This window comes from Salmo salar, chromosome ssa01 (assembly GCF_905237065.1).
Source record: "Salmo salar chromosome ssa01, Ssal_v3.1, whole genome shotgun sequence".
Taxonomy (NCBI): Eukaryota; Metazoa; Chordata; class Actinopteri; order Salmoniformes; family Salmonidae; genus Salmo; species Salmo salar.
The window spans coordinates 15,710,464-15,732,681 of NC_059442.1; positions in this window are offsets into that span (position 1 = coordinate 15,710,464).

Genomic DNA, 22,218 nt, shown 5'->3' on the forward strand with positions numbered 1-22,218 from the left:
TTTTCTTGCCAGGCAGAGCGCTGGCCAAGTCTAGGAGTAAAACTGCCCATCAGAGGTTAGCTGGTATCAGCGGGGGGTTGCTTTTCTCCAATTCAGGTCAGCCTGGGCTCCAGACAGGGATTTTAAAGGTCCTGTGATCCCAGTAAGCACGCTTGTTAGTGGAATTGAAATGGCTCCGGTACACCTGGGTCCTCTGAAGTTGGCATGGCAGTTTAAAGGGAAAAGGAGAGCCAGGGCTGTGGCTACATGACCAAATCCAATCAAATCAAATGTTATTGGTCACATACACATATTTAGCAGATGTTATTGTGTGTGTAGCAAAAGTATTGTGTTCCTAGCTCCAGCAGTGCAGTAGTATCTAACAATTCACAACAATACACAAATGTAAAAGTAAAAGAATATATAAATATTAGGGCGAGCAATGTCGGAGTGGTAATGACTAAAATACAGTAGAATAGAATACAGTATATACATATGAGATGAGTAAAGCAGTATGTAAACATTATTAAAGTGAATCATGTTACATTATTAAAGTGGCCAGTGATTCCATGTCTAAAGTGTCCAATGAGTGTCCAACGAGAAATGGAAAAGGTCTTCTGGCACGTGTAGAAAACAGAATATGTTTGAGAGGCCTAAAATACTATAAAGCCAATGTTTATGTCATGACACTTTATAAGCATAATATAACTATTTCACTTAATGTACTAGGTGTAAAATGTAGCATATTTCAAATATAGGGTTAAATAATATTTTCTACAACATTATTAGCACAATGTTCATTAAAATATAAATTACAAATATAAGAACATTTAATTACATACGTTTTAGCATTCAATGAAGCTATCATTGGGCATCCTCTTGAATCTTCTACACACACTACATTTCATACTGTATCTGAAAAATGTGCATTCTTGATTTCACATCTGAAAACGACTAATTGATAACAAAACAACACATTCTCCACCTCATTCTCCACCTCATTCTCCACCACATTCTCCGCCCACAATAATCATCAGCTCTCCTATGTATGATAAACAGGGTATAATTCATTTATACGCTCTACCTTTACCATGTGTTGACCCATAGGCCATGTTGTGAGCCCACATCTGGCTGGTGCTCACAGGCCTTGAATGGGAGATGCCTCTGGTTATGGGGCAGCTGGGATTGCAGATGAAGCTGGGTTGAGGAGTCTCTGTGTATTATGGAAATTATATTTAATGGAGACATTGACAGCTGCACATCTACTGAGCATGAAGCCGACTTCTGTTGTTTTGCTCCTTTTGCTGTACAAATAGTCAAGCTCACAACATTTGTGGTAGAGTTGAGAAGGAGGCTAGTTAGGATGGATGTTTGTTTTGGTGATGGACATGGTAGGATGGCCGAGGGAAGGCCTATGGTATGGGAGACAGGAGGCTGGTCGGAGGAACTATAGGAGTACAGGCTCATTGTAATGGCTGGAATAGAGTTTATGTAACGGTTCCATTCCAGACATTACAATGAGCCTGTCATCCGATTGCTCCTCCCACCAGCCTCCTATGATGGGAGAGTGATTTGGGGTAGTCTGGAGTGCTGTCTCAAACATGGTTACCTCGCAGTTTGTGAAATATCAGATATTGGATGCTCCAAATGCAATATGGAGGGTTTTGTTAACCCTGTATCTGGGTCATATCTTACTAAGTAGCATGTAATATTGCAGCCTGGCCTCAGGGCAATTCGTAAGATTATGTAAATTGTAAAGGTGTGTAAATGGGATTCCCTCCATTTAGTATGATATATTACACTACGTTAAGTTACGTTATTAATGGAATACCGGTTGTACAATATCATACGAATTATAGGACATATAGTATCATACATCTTACCCGGTCATATAATAGCATAGGAATTGGATGATGTTACTCATCATACATCTTGAAGGACATATAGTATTTTACGTTTTTCTATAAGACCAGGCTGCTGGTTGCATCATAACAACAAAGGAGAATTCGAATCAAAACAATATCAAATCAAATTTTATTTGTCACATGCGTTGAATGCAACAGGTGCAGACCTTACCATGAAATGTTTACTTACAAGCCCTTAACCAACAATGCAGTTCAAGAAATAGAGTTAAGAAAATATTTACTAAATAAACTAAAGTAAAAAATAATAATAAAATCATAAAGTACCACAAGAAAATTACATAACAATAACGAGGCTATATACAGGGGGCACCGGCACCGGCACCGGCACCGAATCAATGTGCGGGAGTACAGGTTAGTCGAGGTAATTTGTAAAGTGACTATGCATAGGATTACTGGCGAATATACGTTGCTGGTTAGGAGAACTAAGGACAAAGATAAGGAGAATTTATGTAGCAGTTTAGGTGAATTAGTTTAAGGTTAGGAAAAGGGTTAGGGGAAGGAAAGGTTAGCTAAAATATTAGTTGGAGTATGTTTGAGACCTAAAGGCAATCACATAAACTGACAGAGAATGCGGACCAGGAGAGAGCCAATCACCCGCCAACCTTCCCTGCTGCCCGTTTGTGAAGGATTTGGGGATTTCATAATTTCCTGTGCTTTCTGAAAGGGGGATGGCAGCACCTGGTCCACACAGCTGTACTTCATTTAGTGAGCAATTTGAAAAGAGCGGGGGGGGGGGTGCATGCTGCCTTGTCATTAAGGGCCCCAGAATGGCCTCCGTTTGTTAGACACATGGCACAGAGTTAATGCCTCTGAATGGGGAATACGCGCTGTTGATTCTGTCACAAATTTCTCGTAAGTGCTACGACAGCTGAAAAGCCAATCCAAAGGCGGGGAGGGAAAAACTAACATTTTCCTTATCAAAGGGGTGTTTTCATGGGTAATTGACAGCTGTGGAAGGAATGTACTGTAAGCACAACTTGGTATCTTGTGTAGTCTTCTCATCGTATATTCAATTTGAATCTAATTGTTTCATCTTCGACTTCTGTGAATCAGCGATTGTATTTTTCAGAGTATATGTCAATGGCTTCACCATAAGAGCAATAATTGGGATGTTGGTAAACTAGCAGTGTGATGTGCAGGTTTGTTTAGTAGCGGATGCTGCTGTGTCTCTCCAGTGTTGACATAATTAATTTTGACATGCACATGTGCAGGGGAGAAAAAAATCTGAACTACGATCAAAGGCAAGTGCTTTATCGCCACAACAGAGCTCCCGTCGCATTTTGTATTCTACCAATCTGTCAAAACAGTCTGACAACTCATGTGATAGGGAGATGTTCTCTCTCTGTGACTAGTTTGTAAATCTGGAACTGTCACTGAAGACACCTTCTCAATAAAATAAATCCAGATCCCCAAAGATGAGGTTTGAGATGCAGGGAAGAAAAGGTGCACTTTGTTTTATATTTGTGCAATTAATATTGTAAGTTAATAACCTATTATAAGTAGTGTCTGTGTATGAAGTCAACACAAAGGCTGTCATAATAAACAGAAAATGCACATTAATCTAAAAGCCGAATAACACCTGCTACAGTGTTTTCAGAAAGTATTCAGACCCCTTGACTTACATTTTTTTATTCTAAAATGGATTCAATATTTTTCTGAATTCTCAGCAATCTACACACAATACCCATAAAGACAAGGCAAAAACAGTTTTTTTTTTTTTTTTTGCAAATAAAAAATTGAAATAACTTATTTACATAAATATTCAGACCCTTTGCTTTGAAATTGGGCTCGGGTGCATCCTGTTTTGATTGATCATCCTTGAGATGTTTCTACAACTTGATTGGAGTCCACATGTGGTAAATTCAATCGATTGGACATGATTTGGAAAGGCACACACCTGTCTATTTAAGGTCCCACAGTTGACAGTGCAGGTCAGAGTGAAAACCAAGCCATGAGGTCGAAGGAATTGTCCGTAGAGCTCCGAGACAGGATTGCATGGAGGCACAGATCTGGAGAAGGGTACCAAAACCTTTCTGCAGCATTGAAGGTCCCCAAGAACACAGTGGCCTTCATCATTCTTAAATGGAAGAAGTTTGGAACCACCAAGACTCCTAGACTTCCTAGAGCTGGCCGCCCGGCCAAACTTAGCAATCTGGGGAAAAAGGCCAGGGAGGGGACCAAGAACCCGATGGTCACTCTGACAGAGCTCTAGAGTTCCTCTGTGGAGATGGGAGAACCTTACAGAAGGACAATCATCTCTGCAGCACTCCACCAATCAGGCCTTTATGGTAGAGTGGCCAAACGGAAGACACTCCTCAGTAAAAGGCACATGACAGTCCGCTTGAAGTTTGCCAAAAGGCCCCTAAAGACTCTCAGACCATGAGAAACAAGATTCTCTGGTCAGATGAAACCAAGAATGAACTCTTTGGCCTGAATGCCAAGCGTCACGTCTGGAGGAAACCTTGCACCATCCCTACGGTGAAGCATGGTGGTGTCAGCATCATGCTGTGGGGATGTTTTTCAGCGGCAGGGACTGGGAGACTAGTCAAGACCAAGACAAAGATAAACGGAGAAGGACCTCAGACTGGGGTGAAGGTTCACATTCTAACAGGACAACGACCCTAAGCACACAGCTAAGAAAACGCTTCGGGACAAGTCTCTGAATGTCCTTGAGTGACCCAGCCAGAGGCCGGACTTGAACCCGATCTAACATCTCTGGAGAGACCTGTAAATAGCTGTGCAGCAACGCTCCCCATCCAACCTGACAAAGCTTAAGAGGATCTGCAGAGAATAAATGGGAGAAACTCCCCAAATACAGGTGTGCCAAGCTTGTAGCATCATACCCCAAGAAGACTCAAGGCTGTAATCGCTGACAACGGTGCTTCAACAAAGTACTGAGTAAAGGGTCTTATATAAAAGTGATATTTCAGGTTTTTATTTTCAGTATTTTATAAAAATTTCTAAAAGCCTGTTTTTGCTCTGTCATTATGGGGTATTGTGTGTAGATTGTTGAGGGAAAAAAACTATTGAATACATTTTAGAATAAGTCTAACCAAAATATGGAAAAAGTAAAGGGTTCTGAATACTTTCCGATGGCACTGTATATGAATCAAGGCCCCCAAATACATTGTTTGCAAAAATTCAGATTGATAGATAACATGGCTAGCGTGTTCTGGCACGCGTGGTCAGTACACTGTGCAATTTGCATCCTGGGCAGTGGTGAAGAGCTCACTGTCCAATAGTGGCTTTACACACACACACACACACACACACACACACACACACACACACACACACAAACACGAACACACTCACAGACAGACAGCTGTCTTTATGGATAATAGCAGTTGGCCACCTTGGCTCCTCATCATGAGTTTGTGGCTCCCTGTAGAGTGCTGTACTGCATACTCATTGTTAATGGGAGGTTTCTGTGTGTGTCTATGGGCAGTGTGAGGAACAGAACCACACTTGGACTGAGACAGTGCTTAGCTGAGCTGAGTTGAGACCGAGGCACACCTGCCAGGTGTAATGGCTAATCATTGTTTATGCCCTGCAAGCCTTCAAATGACCACTCCCACCTCTGTTTAGCCACAAACGCTGACATCACCTGCCGTCTCACTTGCCAACAAGAGGAACCAACCAACAAACCAACAAAACTCACACGGTCCAGAACCTTTACAGAGGTCTGTGCATGGTGTTCATCGTGTATTCATTTAGCATTGATGGTGGGTGAGAGGTGGCATTGGGGTGGAGATGATGGTGGTGGGGGAGGAAGATTGGTGGGGGGGGGGGTCAGGGGGGCTCTTGGCTGCTCTCCTCCCCTCCTGTCAGCCCCCTCTCTCGGCCAGGCGGTGTTGGGGCGGCCCGGCTCCTCGGCAGCAGATGCAAGCCCTCATGTCAGTGGCAGCCAGTGGCCCGACGGGCGGAGCGACGCTCGCACCTCATACCTTATTGAGCCATCTCCCCTAGCAGATGGCGAGCTGCTGCGGGCGCTCCTCTCCCCGATAATTACCAGGCCTCGCTACAGATGGAAATGTCAGTCAGCCCTCACAGGTCCTGGTTCTTGCCATTGCCTCCATCCACGGCCCCTCTACCTAGACAAGGCCTCTGCCAACACTTACCATGTGTTTTGTGACTGTACACTAGGCAGGAAACAAAATATTAATTTCAACATGAATATTCATGCAGGGATGGTGGGTAGGTAGAGGGAGGATCATGTAACTCTCCGCACAGTTGGGCAGGTTGCGACACCGTTTTCCTCCTTCTTTATTCCTCCCTTTTCCCTCCTTTTCCATATCTGACGCCAAACTTTTCCTCACTCTCTCTCACAGTTGAAATACTTTCTACTTGTACAATACAGTTGGGGAAAAACCTGTTTAGTGGATTGGGATAACTGTTTGCAAAATGGATGAATTCTAGCAGATGCCAGGACTAACCCCCACTTATCTGTGATAAGGTGAGCAGATGTCCCAGCTTGGCAAGAGCAACGCTCCCACTTTTATTACTCCCTCCCAATGTATCCCAGGAGAAATTTCCCATCGTATTCACAGATAATCTATCTTTGCAGAGAACGAGGCGACAGGGTGCTGACGTTTTATTTGTCGGTCCGTGTAAGACTTAATGTGGATGTGTTTGACTTGGTTCCTGTGTGTAAAAAGCTCAGGTAGATTAAACCTAAGTAAATTCCCAGGATGCACCAGTGGTTGACAAAGACACCAAGACCAAGAGCAACAGCTCACTTTAGGTACCTTGCTGCGTACCTCCAGATCACCAAGACTCAGTGCAGAACTGACAAAGGCATCATTATGAGACGTTGTCATCCCCAGTGGAGGCCACTTCACTGTTTAATGTCATTTTGCTTGGGAGTTACTGTCAGCTCATCACAATGCTGTGGGTGATTATTGTCTGTAGATAGTTGGCTATGTCACGGTGCTGATTACATTCACACCTTTATCTTTTCATTTCTTGATTCACTCACTCCAAATACATTTCCATCAGAAATACCAGTCATCACAAGCAAGGCAGAACCTAAACAAACATGTTTAGATTCATCAGAACTAAAATGGCGACACTGATGATGTGTCACTTTCACATACTGTACATACTGTCCATATCTACCTACAAAGCATTCTGTCACCAGAACAATGACTCAATGGCAGAGAGGGGAAAATACCACGAGTCACCCTGGGCAGATGTGCAATGAATGCAAGTTGGCCAGTTAACTCATGCTCTCTGCAATGCAACCACTGTTGATTTTTCCCTGCCTGCTCCTGCCACAGAGTCACAGACCTAAGCCTGGCTGATACTGAGAGGGGCATTCTGCTGGCCGCAATGCAATGCAGATGCAGTCAGTGCAGGAAATTAACACCGCTAGTGTGGTCTCTTACAGTGCTCATGGTAATGGGATGTTCTTCTAGTGCAAACTTTGCAGCAGCAGCTGAAGGGAAAGATTAGAAGGGTGTAATGCATGAGTTGCAGATTTTCTATTGTATAGTTTTTCTCATATCATTACAATGTATTCGATTTGGGAATAGCTTGGAGCCTTTCCTTTGGGTAAAAAAACACTATATTCAGAGGTTTTTAATGATTTCTTTGAGACACTGCATAGTGGGGTTGTTTGTCAGTACATGGAACCATTGTATCCTTTCACTTTTGACTGCACTAAGTGGAAGAAATTATTTCATCACGAGGACAAACTCAATCGGTTACAGCATAACAACACAACCTCTCACTCACTGACACTCAACAGTAGAGTGAGATGGAAACTTGAAAGCTTATGATGCAACGCACCAGCAATACAGCACTGGCATTAAAAAATCATGAGAATCCAGCCCTCAACTGGAACACTATCTAGGCTACTGTTGTCATAACTCATGTCTGAACCAGCAGTACTCCTACAATCCCTCATGTCTGAACCAACAGTACTCCTACAATCCCTCATGTCTGAACCAACAGTACTCCTACAATCCCTCATGTCTGAACCAACAGTACTCCTACAATCCCTCATGTTTGAACCAACAGTACTCCTACAATCCCTCATGTCTGAACCAACAGTACTCCTACAATCCCTTATGTCTGAACCAGCAGTACTCCTACAATCCCTCATGTCTGAACCAACAGTACTCCTACAATCCCTCATGTCTGAACCAACAGTACTCCTACAATCCCTCATGTTTGAACCAACAGTACTCCTACAATCCCTCATGTCTGAACCAGCAGTACTCCTACAATCCCTCATGTCTGAACCAACAGTACTCCTACAATCCCTCATGTTTGAACCAACAGTACTCCTACAATCCCTCATGTCTGAACCAACAGTACTCCTACAATCCCTTAGGTCTGAACCAGCAGTACTCCTACAATCCCTCATGTCTGAACCAACAGTTCTCCCCAACAGTACTCCTACAGTCCCTCATGTCAGAACCAACAGTACTCCTACAATCCCTTATGTCTGAACCAACAGTACTCCTACAGTCCCTCATGTCTGAACCAACAGTACTCCTACAATCCCTCATGTTTGAACCAACAGTACTCCTACAATCCCTTATGTCTGAACCAACAGTACTCCTATAATCCCTTATGTCTGAACCAGCAGTACTCCTACAATCCCTCATGTTTGAACCAACAGTACTCCTACAATCCCTTATGTCTGAACCAACAGTACTCCTACAATCCCTCATGTCTGAACCAACAGTACTCCTACAATCCCTTATGTCTGAACCAGCAGTACTCCTACAATCCCTTATGTCTGAACCAACAGTACTCCTACAATCCCTCATGTCTGAACCAACAGTACTCCTACAATCCCTCATGTTTGAACCAACAGTACTCCTACAATCCCTCATGTCTGAACCAACAGTACTCCTACAGTCCCTCATGTCTGAACCAACAGTACTCCTACAATCCCTCATGTTTGAACCAACAGTACTCCTACAATCCCTCATGTCTGAACCAACAGTACTCCTACAATCCCTTAGGTCTGAACCAGCAGTACTCCTACAATCCCTCATGTCTGAACCAACAGTTCTCCCCAACAGTACTCCTACAATCCCTCATGTTTGAACCAACAGTACTCCTACAATCCCTTATGTCTGAACCAACAGTACTCCTATAATCCCTTATGTCTGAACCAGCAGTACTCCTACAATCCCTCATGTTTGAACCAACAGTACTCCTACAATCCCTTATGTCTGAACCAACAGTACTCCTACAATCCCTCATGTCTGAACCAACAGTACTCCTACAATCCCTTATGTCTGAACCAGCAGTACTCCTACAATCCCTTATGTCTGAACCAACAGTACTCCTACAATCCCTCATGTCTGAACCAACAGTACTCCTACAATCCCTCATGTTTGAACCAACAGTACTCCTACAATCCCTCATGTCTGAACCAACAGTACTCCTACAGTCCCTCATGTCTGAACCAACAGTACTCCTACAGTCCCTCATGTCTGAACCAACAGTACTCCTACAGTCCCTCATGTCTGAACCAACAGTACTCCTACAGTCCCTCATGTCTGAACCAACAGTACTCCTACAGTCCCTCATGTTTGAACCAACAGTACTCCTACAATCCCTCATGTTTGTCTCTCTTGACGTGATAATTCTCCTGTCACACCCAATACAACATTGCTAGCCCTGGTCAGCCATGATATGTGGTCTGAATGAAGTTACATTTTTATTGTCTAGATGCAATTTCTGACAAACATATATTTTAACTTCACTGTCACCTGTCTTAAGAATGTGTTTTCACTCCTCCATCAATCCTCTTCCCATTGGAATAAAACAAAACAAAAACAAAAATACATTACTCATTTGTGGTGTGCAGATGCGCTTCAACTCAACCTCACTTTGCATTAGACCCATTATGCAAATGTTCCCGCAGTACATGATGAGTAAAATAGGTATAGAGGCCTCCTTCAGGACCAATCAGAAAAATGTGCACTTAAACGCCATTTGTGGGGAGGAAATAATGTCACAGGTTCTCTGTCCTTGACTAACGGCTCTCTGGTCTCCTGTGAAGGAGAAAGGTAGAGTCACACCTGTTTCATCCCTTTCTGTTTAATCTGGGCCAAGCTAATTCAGCCCCGTGCCACAATTACCACAGCTGAAGCTGTCAAAATGAATCACTGAAGTTTTCACTGCAATCTTCCAGTCTATTGCTCTTATCCAGATTGTGTCCTTCCTATGTTCGATCAAGTTCAAACCTCATATGCAATATTAACTTTTTGGTCAATTACACTTGGTATGATGGTGGAATTTTAAATCATCACTATTGTATGTTCTGTAAGCCTACTTTGTGCTTCTCGTAACCATCACTTGCCTTGTTGACCTACAACATCACCTGTTGTCCACTGTCATCATTTCACATTGTGTAATTATCCTGATTGTGATTAATTATACCTCAGTATGTTTGCGGGATGCTGCATTTGACAGGTTAATGAGCAGCCACATGCTATTTTGTGGTCTGGCGAGTTTACTCTCAAATATCCTGTTGTAACACACTGGTAATAGTGGAGGGCAAACCTGCTTGCCCAAATAGATTAAAACCCAGCACTTATTGCATTTAATCACTGATTCCATCCACCTACAGTACCAGTCAAGTCCCCTCATTTAGCCAAAGTGCTGAACGTTTCCACTGTTGTTTATGAAGGGTTTATACTGTATATAACAGAAAGTTAACAGCTAGCGATTTCCCCTCATTTAGCCAACGTGCTGAACGTTTCCACTGTTGTTTATGAAGGGTTTATACTGTATATAACAAAAAGCTAACAGCTAGCGATTTCCCCTCATTTAGCCAAAGTGCTGAACGTTTGCATAGTTTTTTTTTAATGAAGGGTTTATACTGTATATAACAGCAAGCTAACAGCTAGCGATTTCCCCTCATTTAGCCAAAGTGCTAAACGTTTCCACTGTTGTGTATGAGGGGTTTATACTGTATATAACAGAAAGCTAACAGCTAGCGATTTCCCCTCATTTAGCCAAAGTGCTGAACGTTTCCACTGTTGTTTATGAAGGGTTTATACTGTATATAACAGAAAGCTAACAGCTAGCGATTTCCCCTCATTTAGCCAAAGTGCTGAACGTTTCCACTGTTGTTTATGAAGGGTTTATACTGTATATAACAAAAAGCTAACAGCTAGCGATTTCCCCTCATTTAGCCAAAGTGCTGAACGTTTCCATAGTTTTTTTAAATGAAGGGTTTATACTGTATATAACAGCAAGCTAACAGCTAGCGATTTCCCCTCATTTAGCCAAAGTGCTGAACGTTTCCACTGTTGTTTATGAAGGGTTTATACTGTATATAACAAAAAGCTAACAGCTAGCGATTTCCCCTCATTTAGCCAAAGTGCTGAACGTTTCCATTGTTGTTTATGAAGGGTTTATACTGTATATAACAGAAAGCTAACAGCTAGCGATTTCCCCCCATTTAGCCAAAGTGCTGAACGTTTCCATTGTTGTTTATGAAGGGTTTATACTATATATAACAGAAAGCTAACAGCTAGCGATTTCCCCTCATTTAGCCAAAGTGCTGAATGTTTCCATTGTTGTTTATGAAGGGTTTATACTGTAAAACAATGGAAACGTTTAGCACTTTGGCTAAATGAGGGGAAATCGCTAGCTGTTAGCTTTCTGTTATATACAGTACAGTGCCGTCAGAAAGTATTCACATCCCTTGACTTTTTCCACATTTTGTGGGATTAAAACGGATTAAGTTGGTCAACGATCTACGTAAAATACTCTGTCATGTCAAAGTGGAAGAAAAATTCTAACATTTGTAAAACAATTATGAAAAATAAAACACTAATATATCTTGATTATATAAGTTTTCAACCCCCTGAATTAATACATGTTAGAATCACCTTTGGCAATGATTACAGCTGTTGAGTCTTTCTTCGTAACTCTCTAAGAGCTTTCCACACCTGGATTGTGTAATATTTACCCATTATCCATTTCAAAATTCTTCAAGCTTTGTCAAATTTGTTGTTGATCATTGATAGACAACCATTTTCAGGTCTTGCCATAGATTTTCAAGCAGGTTTAAGTCAAAACTGTAACTCAACCACTGTCTTCTTGGTAAGCAACTCCAGTGTAGATTTTTGCCTTGTGTTTTAGGTTTTTGTCCTGCTTAAAGGTGATTTTGTCTCCCAGTGTCTGGTGGAAAGCAGACTGAACCAGGTTTTCCTCTAAGATTTTGCCCGTGCTTAGCTCCCTTCCGTATCTTTTTTATCCTGAAAAACTCCCCATTTCATTAACGATTACAAGCATACCTATAACATGATGCAGCCACCACTATGCTTGTGGAGAGTGGTACTCAATAATATGTTGTTGGATTTGCCTCAAACATAACATTTTGTATTCACTCCCGAGTGGCACAGCGGTCTAAGGCACTGCATTTCAGTGCTAGAGGCGTCACTACAAACCCTGGTTCGATTCCAGGCTGTATCACAACCAGTTGTGATTGGGAGTCCCATAATTGGCCCAACGTAGTCCGAGTTAGGGTTTGGCAGGGGTAGGCTGTCATTGTGAATAAGAACTTGTTCTTAACTGACTTGCCTGGTTAAATAAAATAGTTCAGGGCTAAAAGCAAATTTCTTTGCCACATTTCTGGCAGTATTAATGTTGCAAACAGGACGCATGTCATGGAATATTTTTATTCTGTACGGGCTGTCAATTTTAACTGTCATTTAAGTTATTATTGTGGAGTAACTACAATGTTGTTGATCCATCCTCAGTTTTCTCCTATCACAGCCATTAAACTCTGTAACTCTTTTAAAGTCACCATTGGCATCATGCTGAAATCCCTGAGAGGTTTCCTCCCTCTCCGGCAACTGAGTTAGGACGTACGCATGTATCTTTCTGGTGACTGGGTGTAATGATACACCATCTAAAGTGTAATTAATAACTTCACCATGCTCAAAGGGATATTCAATGTCTGCTTTTTCTATTTGTACCCATCTACCAATAGGTGCCCTTCTTTGCGAAGCATTGGAAAACCTCCCTGGTCTTTGTGGTTGAATCTGTTTTAGAAATTCACTGCTCGATTGAGGGACCTTACAGATAATTGAATGTGTGGTGTACAGAGATGAGGTAGTCATTCAAAAATCATTTTAAGCAGTATTATTGCACACAGAGTGAGTCCATGCAACTTATTATGTGACTTGTTAAGCAAGTGCTTACTCCTGAACGTATTTAGGCTTGCCATAACAAAGCTGTTGAATACTTATTGACTAAAGAGATTTTTATTAATTTGTAAAAGTTTAGAAAAACAAAATACCATTTTGACATTCCGTCTCTATTTAATCCTTTTTAAATTCAGGCTGTAACACTTTTTATTTTTAAGTAAAGAGGTGCACTGTACCAGGGCAGAGATACTTAGAAAGGAGGAGATAGGAATCTCAGTGACCGATGAATGGAGAAACATATAACTCCCCTGTTGACAAATCACGTTCACGTTGCCATGCTGCATCACATGGTTGCTTAGCTAATCGTCATGCAATCCCTTCTAAAAGTCAGGATATGAGAAACCTCCTTGTCCCAGAATTGCCCAGAATGCACCCATTGACGAAGAATGGGCAATGTACACAATGGACGTTAATATGATTCCAAAGTATCTCTTTACGTATAACATAAGTAAATTCACTGATGTACTAGGCCAATATTCTGCAGACATTTCTTTCGTATTTACTATTGTCAGTCCTATAATGTGCAATATGAGATGTTTCTCTCTCCATGATCTGTGATCTGACAACCCACGTATGCTTTGTTAGCAGTAGCCTCCCACTGAAGCCTTTACGAGATGAGTATTGGCCTTCACAACTTTATATTGGTGAACAACTACAGTTAATTGCTTTCCATTTACAGAACATGTACTTACCCAAGGGATATTGTATAAACCGCTTTAAATTATTTCATTTGAACATTTTTAATCTTGCCCTTGTGCTTTACCAGTGGGTAAAGTAGACATTTATAATTACACAGCTTTCAAACTACAATACAAGTAAACGAAACAGACATGGGCGATGCTTTGGTGAATAAACCCTATGCATCAATCTGAACGGGCCTTTGGGGTATGTGCAAACAATGGGTGGATGAAATAGTTGAAACCACATGCTCAAGTGCTGGAAGCCAATTAGGTTTCCCTTTATCGACCGTCCTTTTTTAGTCCAGTCAGCCTCCTACTCATCTCCTCTGTCTGTTTATCTCAGAGACAGTATGCTGCTTTCACAACCTGCGCTCGAGATTGAGAAAGAGAGAGAGAGGACAAAGACAGAGAGGACAAAGACAAAGAAGGAAAAAGACAGAGCGAGGAGGAGAGAGATGGGTGTCCTAACACAAAAAGTACATAAGAGACTAAGTGAGTGTGGGAGTGAGTGAGGTGACCTTGTAACCAGGTGGGTTGACTTGGACAGACTGGTAGGATGTTCGTGTCTACGGGGAAGGACGGACAGATGCTCGCCTCGTTCCCTGGGTGAGACATTGGGCTCCCGAGTGGCACAGCGGTCTAAGGCACTGCATCTCAGTGCTAGAGGTGTCGCTACAGACACCCTGGTTTGAATCCAGACTGTATCACAACCGGCTGTGATTGGGAGTTCCATAGGGCAGTGCAAAATTGGCCCAGTACGGTAGAGGATGGCGGAGCGGCTTTAAGGAGAGGGAGGAGGCGTAAGAGGAGGGCGGTGGAAGATGGCGGAACAGCTCTAAGAAAAGAGAGAGGGTCCATGTACCTCCCCACTGTTTCCACTGATCCTGTCTGAGCTGCTTATCGACCCTCTCCCACACTGCTCTCTGGTGTTGTGGCTCTGGCACTCTAGCACTAGGGGCTGTGGGTTTAGCCTGTCTCAGACTCACTGCTGCTGGGTAGCACTATAACATCACACAGGGGGTAACATGGGAGACATGGATTGGAAAGTATTTGTACTCCCATCTTCCCCTTGGTAAGCATGGGTTCCTTTTCTGAAGTCACGTTGTTAATTACTTGTTATTTGTTTACCAGGTCTGTTGTACAGTGATAGCTTATTTGATAGCTTATTGCACAGTTTCAATGCATACACTCAAATGAGGTAATGCTAAAGAACTTCAAGAGTATAATTTATATTAATTTAACTAGAGTGATATCCACTGTGCAATTAAAATATACACTACATTACATTAATTGGCTTAAAATTTGCTGATAATTGCACTATTTCTTTTGAAGCTGACCCTATTTCATCTATGGCCAAAAATAGCAGGGCAATTTCCCACTGGAATAAAAACAAATTACGCTGTGTGATTTTTCATATATTGGGAGAATTACAATTTTACAAATATGTTTTTGTTCGGCATGTGAATTATGAGTTGTAAGACTCCTAATCCTAATTAATCAAAGCTGAGCTGTTGTTTTCTCTGGCATGCTGCATTCATACACACACACACACACACACACACACACACACACACACACACACACACACACACACACACACACACACACACACACACACACAGTTACTGGATATGAAAGCTCATCAGAACACGTGTATAATATAGTCAACACATTAATCAATCAATCTCTCTCTCAACCACTCAATTCATTAATTTATTCATTCATCTAAATTATTATAAACTAGATTCAACATGTTCTATGGGCGAGAGAAGAATTGGATGAGGATTGAAAGTTTGAGTGGGGTTTTGGGGTGAATACATGAGCATTTTAAAGATCAGAAGTTTCAAAAGGGGGTGCTAGTTAGCTACTGTGAGCTCCTCCATTCTGTCTTGTGTAGACAGAGAGCTATGATCAGTGTGTGAGGTATCAATTTAATTACAAAACATCCTGTACCACTGGTGTAAGTAAAAATACTTTAAAGTACTACTTACTGGAAGTCATTTTTTGGGTATCTGTACTTTACAATTTATATTTTTGACTACTTTTACTTTCACTTCACTACATTCCTAAAGAAAAGAATGTACTTTTTACTCCATACATTTTCCCCGACACCCAAAAGTACTCTTTACATTTTGAGTGCTTCGCAGGACAGAAGTTGTCAAATTCACGCAAGAGAGAACATCCCTGGCCATCTCTAATACCTGATCTGACGGAATCCCTAAATACACATGCTTTGTTTCTGAATGATGTCTGAGGGTTGGAGTGTGTCCCTGGCTATCTGAAAATTAATAAAACACCAACTATTGTGCCATCTGGTTTGCTTAATATAAGAAATTTCACTTTTACTTTTGATACTAAAGTACATTTTTGCAATTACATTTACTTTTGATACTTAAGTATATTTAAAACCAAATACTGTACTTTTAGACTTTTACTCCAGTAGTATTTTACTGGGTGACTTTCACTTTTACTTGAGTAATTTCCTTTTAAGGTATCTTTACTTCTACTCAAGTATGACAATTGGGTACTTTTTCCACCACTGCCAGTACAGTGTGCATACTATAATTCTGCTCAAGAAGGCAACATTCTGTCAAGGTTTTAAACTGTTTCCTAATTTATCCAACTAATTAGTCCACAGTCTGCATGTTGTCTTTAATTGCATTGCTCTTTGCAGCTATTACAAGTAACTGAGTGGACACATAACAGAGTGGACTCATAACAGAGTGGACACATAACAGAGTGGACACGTAACAGAGTGGACACGTAACAGAGTGGACACGTAACAGAGTGGACACGTAACAGAATTAAAACATAAGAGAGTGGACAGCCCAGATCTGAAGTGGAGCTGGTCTTTCACAAGGCAGGAGGGGAAGCATTAATTAATCAGCACTGCTGTGACCTTGTGACCCCTGTGTATGAGACAGGTACTCACAGAAGCCTTTGATGTCTAGTGCATCGTATTCCAAGGAAGAGAGACAGGAAGGAGAGAGAGAGAGAGAGAGAGAGAGAGAGAGAGAGAGAGAGAAATGTTTGGAGAACAGCCCTGAATGTGCTTCTGCTCTGTGTGTGTCTCCCTGGGTAACACTTGTGACACAGACGTTTCACAGTCTTTCTGACCGCTGATTTGCTATTCCCCTTACCGCAGCCAAGTGAGCCGACTCGGCCTGGCCTGAGTTTATGTAAGCAGAGGCCCAGCCTGACTCTCATCTCCTCTCCATTACGACCAGAGCTGGGTGCAATACTTCTGTTGTGTCCGCCGGCCTGTCAGTCTGTTATTTGTGATATTGTTTGGTGTTTCGGGTGTTTACATCCTGTTGTGGAGTCAACCAGGTCGGCCCCTAACACATGGAAGATTAGCTAAAAGATTAAGCCATATCAGATGAGGACGTGACGCAAGGACATGATGGGGACATTTGAGACAGACCGATGTAGCACTCACACAGAGATTGAATTATGTTGGCTGGTCAAAGCAGAGGGTTGCGTGGTAAAGGATTTGTTGTAGGGGTACCGATATGGCAGCTCTGTTTCTTTGCAGATGTATTTTGTTGTTGTTGTTATTCCTTAAATTATTAGCCCAGAACATTATGTAATTGTACAAGCATTACGCTACACCCACAATAACATCTGCTAAATATGTGTATGCGACCAATAACATTTGATTTGAATAGCAGTTGCCATCTAGCCTCGTTGACATCTTTACATGAAATGGTTGTCAGTGGCAGTTCAAGGCTTCCTACACTTCTGGCATTTTTATCTGTGTGGAGAGAGCAGGGGAAAGGGGGTGTATGTCACAGGAGGTTGGTGGCACCTTCATTGGGGATGACGGGCTCATGGTAATGGCTCGAGTGGATTGGTGGAATGGTATCAAATACATCAAACACATGGTTTCCATGTTTGATGCCATTCCATTTGCTCCGTTCCAGCCATTATTATGAGCCATCCTCCCCTCAGCAGCCTCCACTGGTGTATGTGTGTGTTGTGACTGACCTGCTAACACAGACAGACATCCATTCAGACAGAGACAGCACAGGACAGACAACGAGTGAGGGGCAGCTCAGAGACACCAGCCACAACCACAGGAACCTTTTGTCTGGCATGTTTTTTATCAGCCTCACCTCATCTGTCAGTCCTGCACATGACCAAATTAGTCCCCAGTATCAGTCTGTTATCTGGCCACGTCCCGCATGGCCAAGCCGGAATCACTCTCTATCCTGCTCACTTCCGAACCAGCTGGTCCACTCTGAGGAATCCCAGGCTACGGATCCTTGGGCTTGAGCCTCCGCAGACTCTGGGAACACTGGTGCGAGAGAAAGAGCCTCACTGCCTTTTAAGGCCACTAAGCCCCAGCTTGGGTATATAAATATACGCTGAGAGCATATACTGTATAATTTTTTTACAAATGTAACCCTTATTTTCCCAGGTAAGTTGACTAAGAACACATTATCATTTACAGCAGTATACACCTTACTAATATTGAGTTGCAGCCCCTTTTGCCCTCAGAACAGCCTAAATTCGACAGGCTTGGACTTGAAAAGCGTTCCAAAGGGATGCTGATCCATGTTGACTCCAATGCTTCCCACAGTTGTGTCAAGTTGGCTGGATGTCCTGTGGGTGGTGGACCATTGTTGATACACACAGGAAAGTATTGAGAGTGAAAAACGAAGCAGCGCTACAGTTCTTCACACACTCAAACCTGTGCGCCTGGCACCAACTGCCAATCCCCTGTTCAAAGTTACTTAAATCTTTTGTCTCACCCATTCACCCTCTGAATAGCACACATACTGTACACAATCCATGTCTCAATTGTCTCAAGGCACAACATTCCTTCTTTAACCTGTCTCCTCCCCTTCATCTACATTGATTGAAGTGGATTTAACAAGTGACATCAATAAGGGATCATAGCTTTCACCTGGATTCACCTGGTCAGTCATTGTCATGAAAAGAGTAGGTGTTCCTAATGTTTTGTGCACTCAGTGTATATTATATAATTTATATATTTACAGTTGAAGTCGGAAGTTTACATACACTTAGGTTGGAGTCATTAAAACTCGTTATTCAGCAACTCCACAAATTTCTTGTTAACAAACTATAGTTTTGGCAAGTCGGTTAGGACATCTACTTTGTTCATGACACAAGTAATTTTTCCAACAATTGTTTACAGACAGATTATTTCACTTATACTTCACTGTAACACAATTCCAGTGGGTCAGAAGTTTACATACACTAAGTTGACTGTGCCTTTAAACAGCTTGGAAAATTCCAGGAAATTATGTCATGGCTTTAGAAGCTTCTGATAGGCTAACTGACACAATTTGAGTCAATTGGAGGTGTACCTGTCGATGTATTTCAAGGCCTACCTTCAAACTCAGTGCCTCTTTGATTGACATCATGGGAAAATCAAAATAAATCAGTCAAGACCTCCACAAGTCTGGTTCATCCTTGGGAGCAATTTCCAAACTTCTGAAGGTGTCACGTCCTGACCATAGTAAGAGGTTATTTTCTATGGTAGAGTAGGTCAGGGTGTGACAGGAGGTGTTTTGTGTTTTTCTATGTTTTGTTTTCTATGTTTTAGTTCAAGTTTTTCTATTTCTATGTTGTTTTTGGGGGGGTTGATCTCCAATTGGAGGCAGCTATTTCTCGTTGTCTCTAATTGGAGATCATATTTAAGTAGGGGTTTTTCTTCCTGGGTTTTGTGGGTTATTATATTTTGAGTAGTGTTTGTTTCTCTCTGCGTCACGGTTTGTTGTTTTGTCATTTCAGTTATTTATGTATTGCAAAGTTTCATAGATTTAATAAAATGTGGAACTACAACCACGCTGCACTTTGGTCTGCTCCTTTCGACGGCCGTGACAGAAGGTACCACGTTCATCTGTATAAACAATAGTACGCAAGTATAAACACAATGGGACCATGCAGACGTCATACCGCTCAGGAAGGAGACGCGTTCTGTCTCCTAGAGATTAACGTACTCTGGTGCGAAAAGTGCAATTCCATCCCAGAACAACAGCAAAGGACCTTGTGAAGATGCTAGAGGAAACAGGTACAAAAGTATCTATATCCACAGTAAAATGAGTCCTATATTGACATAACATGAATGGCCACTAAGCAAGGAAGAAGCTACTGCTCCAAAACTGCCATAAGAAAGACAGACTACGGTTTGCAACTGCACATGTGGACAAAGATCGTACTTTTTGGAGAAATGTCCTCTGGTCTGATGGAACAAAAATATAACTGTTTGGCCATAATGACTATCATTATGTTTGGAAGAAAAAGGGGGATGCTTGCAAGCCGAAGAACACCATCCCAACCATGAAGCACGGGGATGGCAGCATCATGTTGTGGGAGTGCTTTGCTGCAGGAGGGACTGTTGCACTTCATGAAATAGATGGCATCATGAGGCAGGAAAATTATGTGGATATATTGAAGCAACATCTCAAGACATCAGTCAGGAAGTTAAAGCTTGGGCGCAAATGGGTCTTCCAAATCGACAATGACCCCAAGCATACTTTCAAAGTTGTGGCAAAATGGCATAAGGACAACAAAGTCAAGGTATTGGAGTGGCCATCACAAAGCTCTGACATCAATCCCATAGAAAATTTGTGGGCAGAACTGAAAAAGCGCGTGCGAGCTAGGAGGCCCACAAACCTGACAGTTACACCAGCTCTGTCAGTAGCTTGTGGAAAGCTACCCGAAACGTTTGACCCAAGTTAAACAATTTAAAGGCAACGCTACCAAATACTAATTGAGTGTAAACTTTTGACCCACTGGGAATGTGATGAAAGAATTAAAATCTGAAATAAATCATTCTCTCTACTATTACTCTGACATTTCACATTCTTAAAATAAAGTGGTGTTCCTAACTGACTGAAGACAGGGAATTTGTACTAGGATTAAATGTCAGGAATTGTGTCATTGCTTAAATTGCAGCACACATCCATTCCATCACACTGTAATCAACCAGTCCACATGACTGCATGTGATTGATATAGGGACGAAGCTACAGTAATACATTTCAAGTGATAAAAAGCTGGGATTTTTTTGGGGACGTTTTCCAATTGGCCCCTGGACTGTCAAAGATAGGATACAACATATTTGACCATGGTTGAGGGAAGCCCTTCACACGCACACAGAAATGAGCATACACACATACGCGCACATCTGATACTCACGTGTTGAACGTGAAATGAGAGAGAGCTCGGTTTTTTGTTTTGAAAGACTGAAAAAGTGTTCTATTGAAAAAGTTTGGTTACCATAGTCCCCTCCAAGTTAATCACCAAGCTAGGGACCCTGGGACTGAACCCCTCCTTCTGCAGCTGGATGCTAGACTTCCTAACAGGCCGGCCCCAGGTGGGGAGGGTAGGCAACAACACCTCCGCCACACTGACCCTCAACACGGGGGCCCCTCAGGGGTGTGTGCTTAGTCCCCTCCTGTACTCCCTGTTCACCCACGACTGCGTGGCCAAGCACGAATCCAAAACCATCATCAAGTTTGCTGACGACACAACGGTGGTAGGCCTGATCACCGACGGCAATAAGACAGTGTATAGGGAGGAGGTCAGAGAATTAGCAGTGTGGTGCCAGTACGACAACCACTCCCTCAACGTCAGTAAGACCAAGGAGCTGATCGTGGACTATAGGAGAAAGAGGGAAGCGCAGGCCCCCATCCACATTGACGGGGCTGTTGTGGACCGGGTCAAGAGCTTCAAGTTCCTTGGTGTCCACATCACTAAGGACTTAACATGGTCCACACACACCCGCACAGTTGTGAAAAGGGCACGTTAGCTCCTCTACTTCCTCAGGAGGCTGAAAAGATTTGGCATGGGCACTCGGATACTCCAAAAGTTTTACACCTGCACCATCGCAAGCATCTTGACAGACTGCATCACCGCTTGGTGTGGCAAATGCACCGCCCTTGACCGCAAAGCACTACAGAGGGTGATGCGGACAACCCAGTACATCACTGAGACCGATATCCCTGCCATCCAGGACCTCACTAGACTATATATACACACCATATACACGCTCACTAGACTATATATAAACACCATATACACGCTCACTAGACTATATATAAACACCATATACACACTCACTAGACTATATATACACACCATATACACACTCACTAGACTATATATACACACCATATACACACTCACTAGACTATATATACACACCACATACACACTCACTAGACTATATATACACACACCATATACACACACTCACTAGACTATATATACACACCATATACACACTCACTATACTATATATAAACACCATATACACACTCACTAGACTATATATACACACCATATACACACTCACTAGACTATATATACACACCATATACACACTCACTAGACTATATATAAACACCATATACACACTCACTAGACTATATATACACACCATATACACACTCACGAGACTATATATACACAC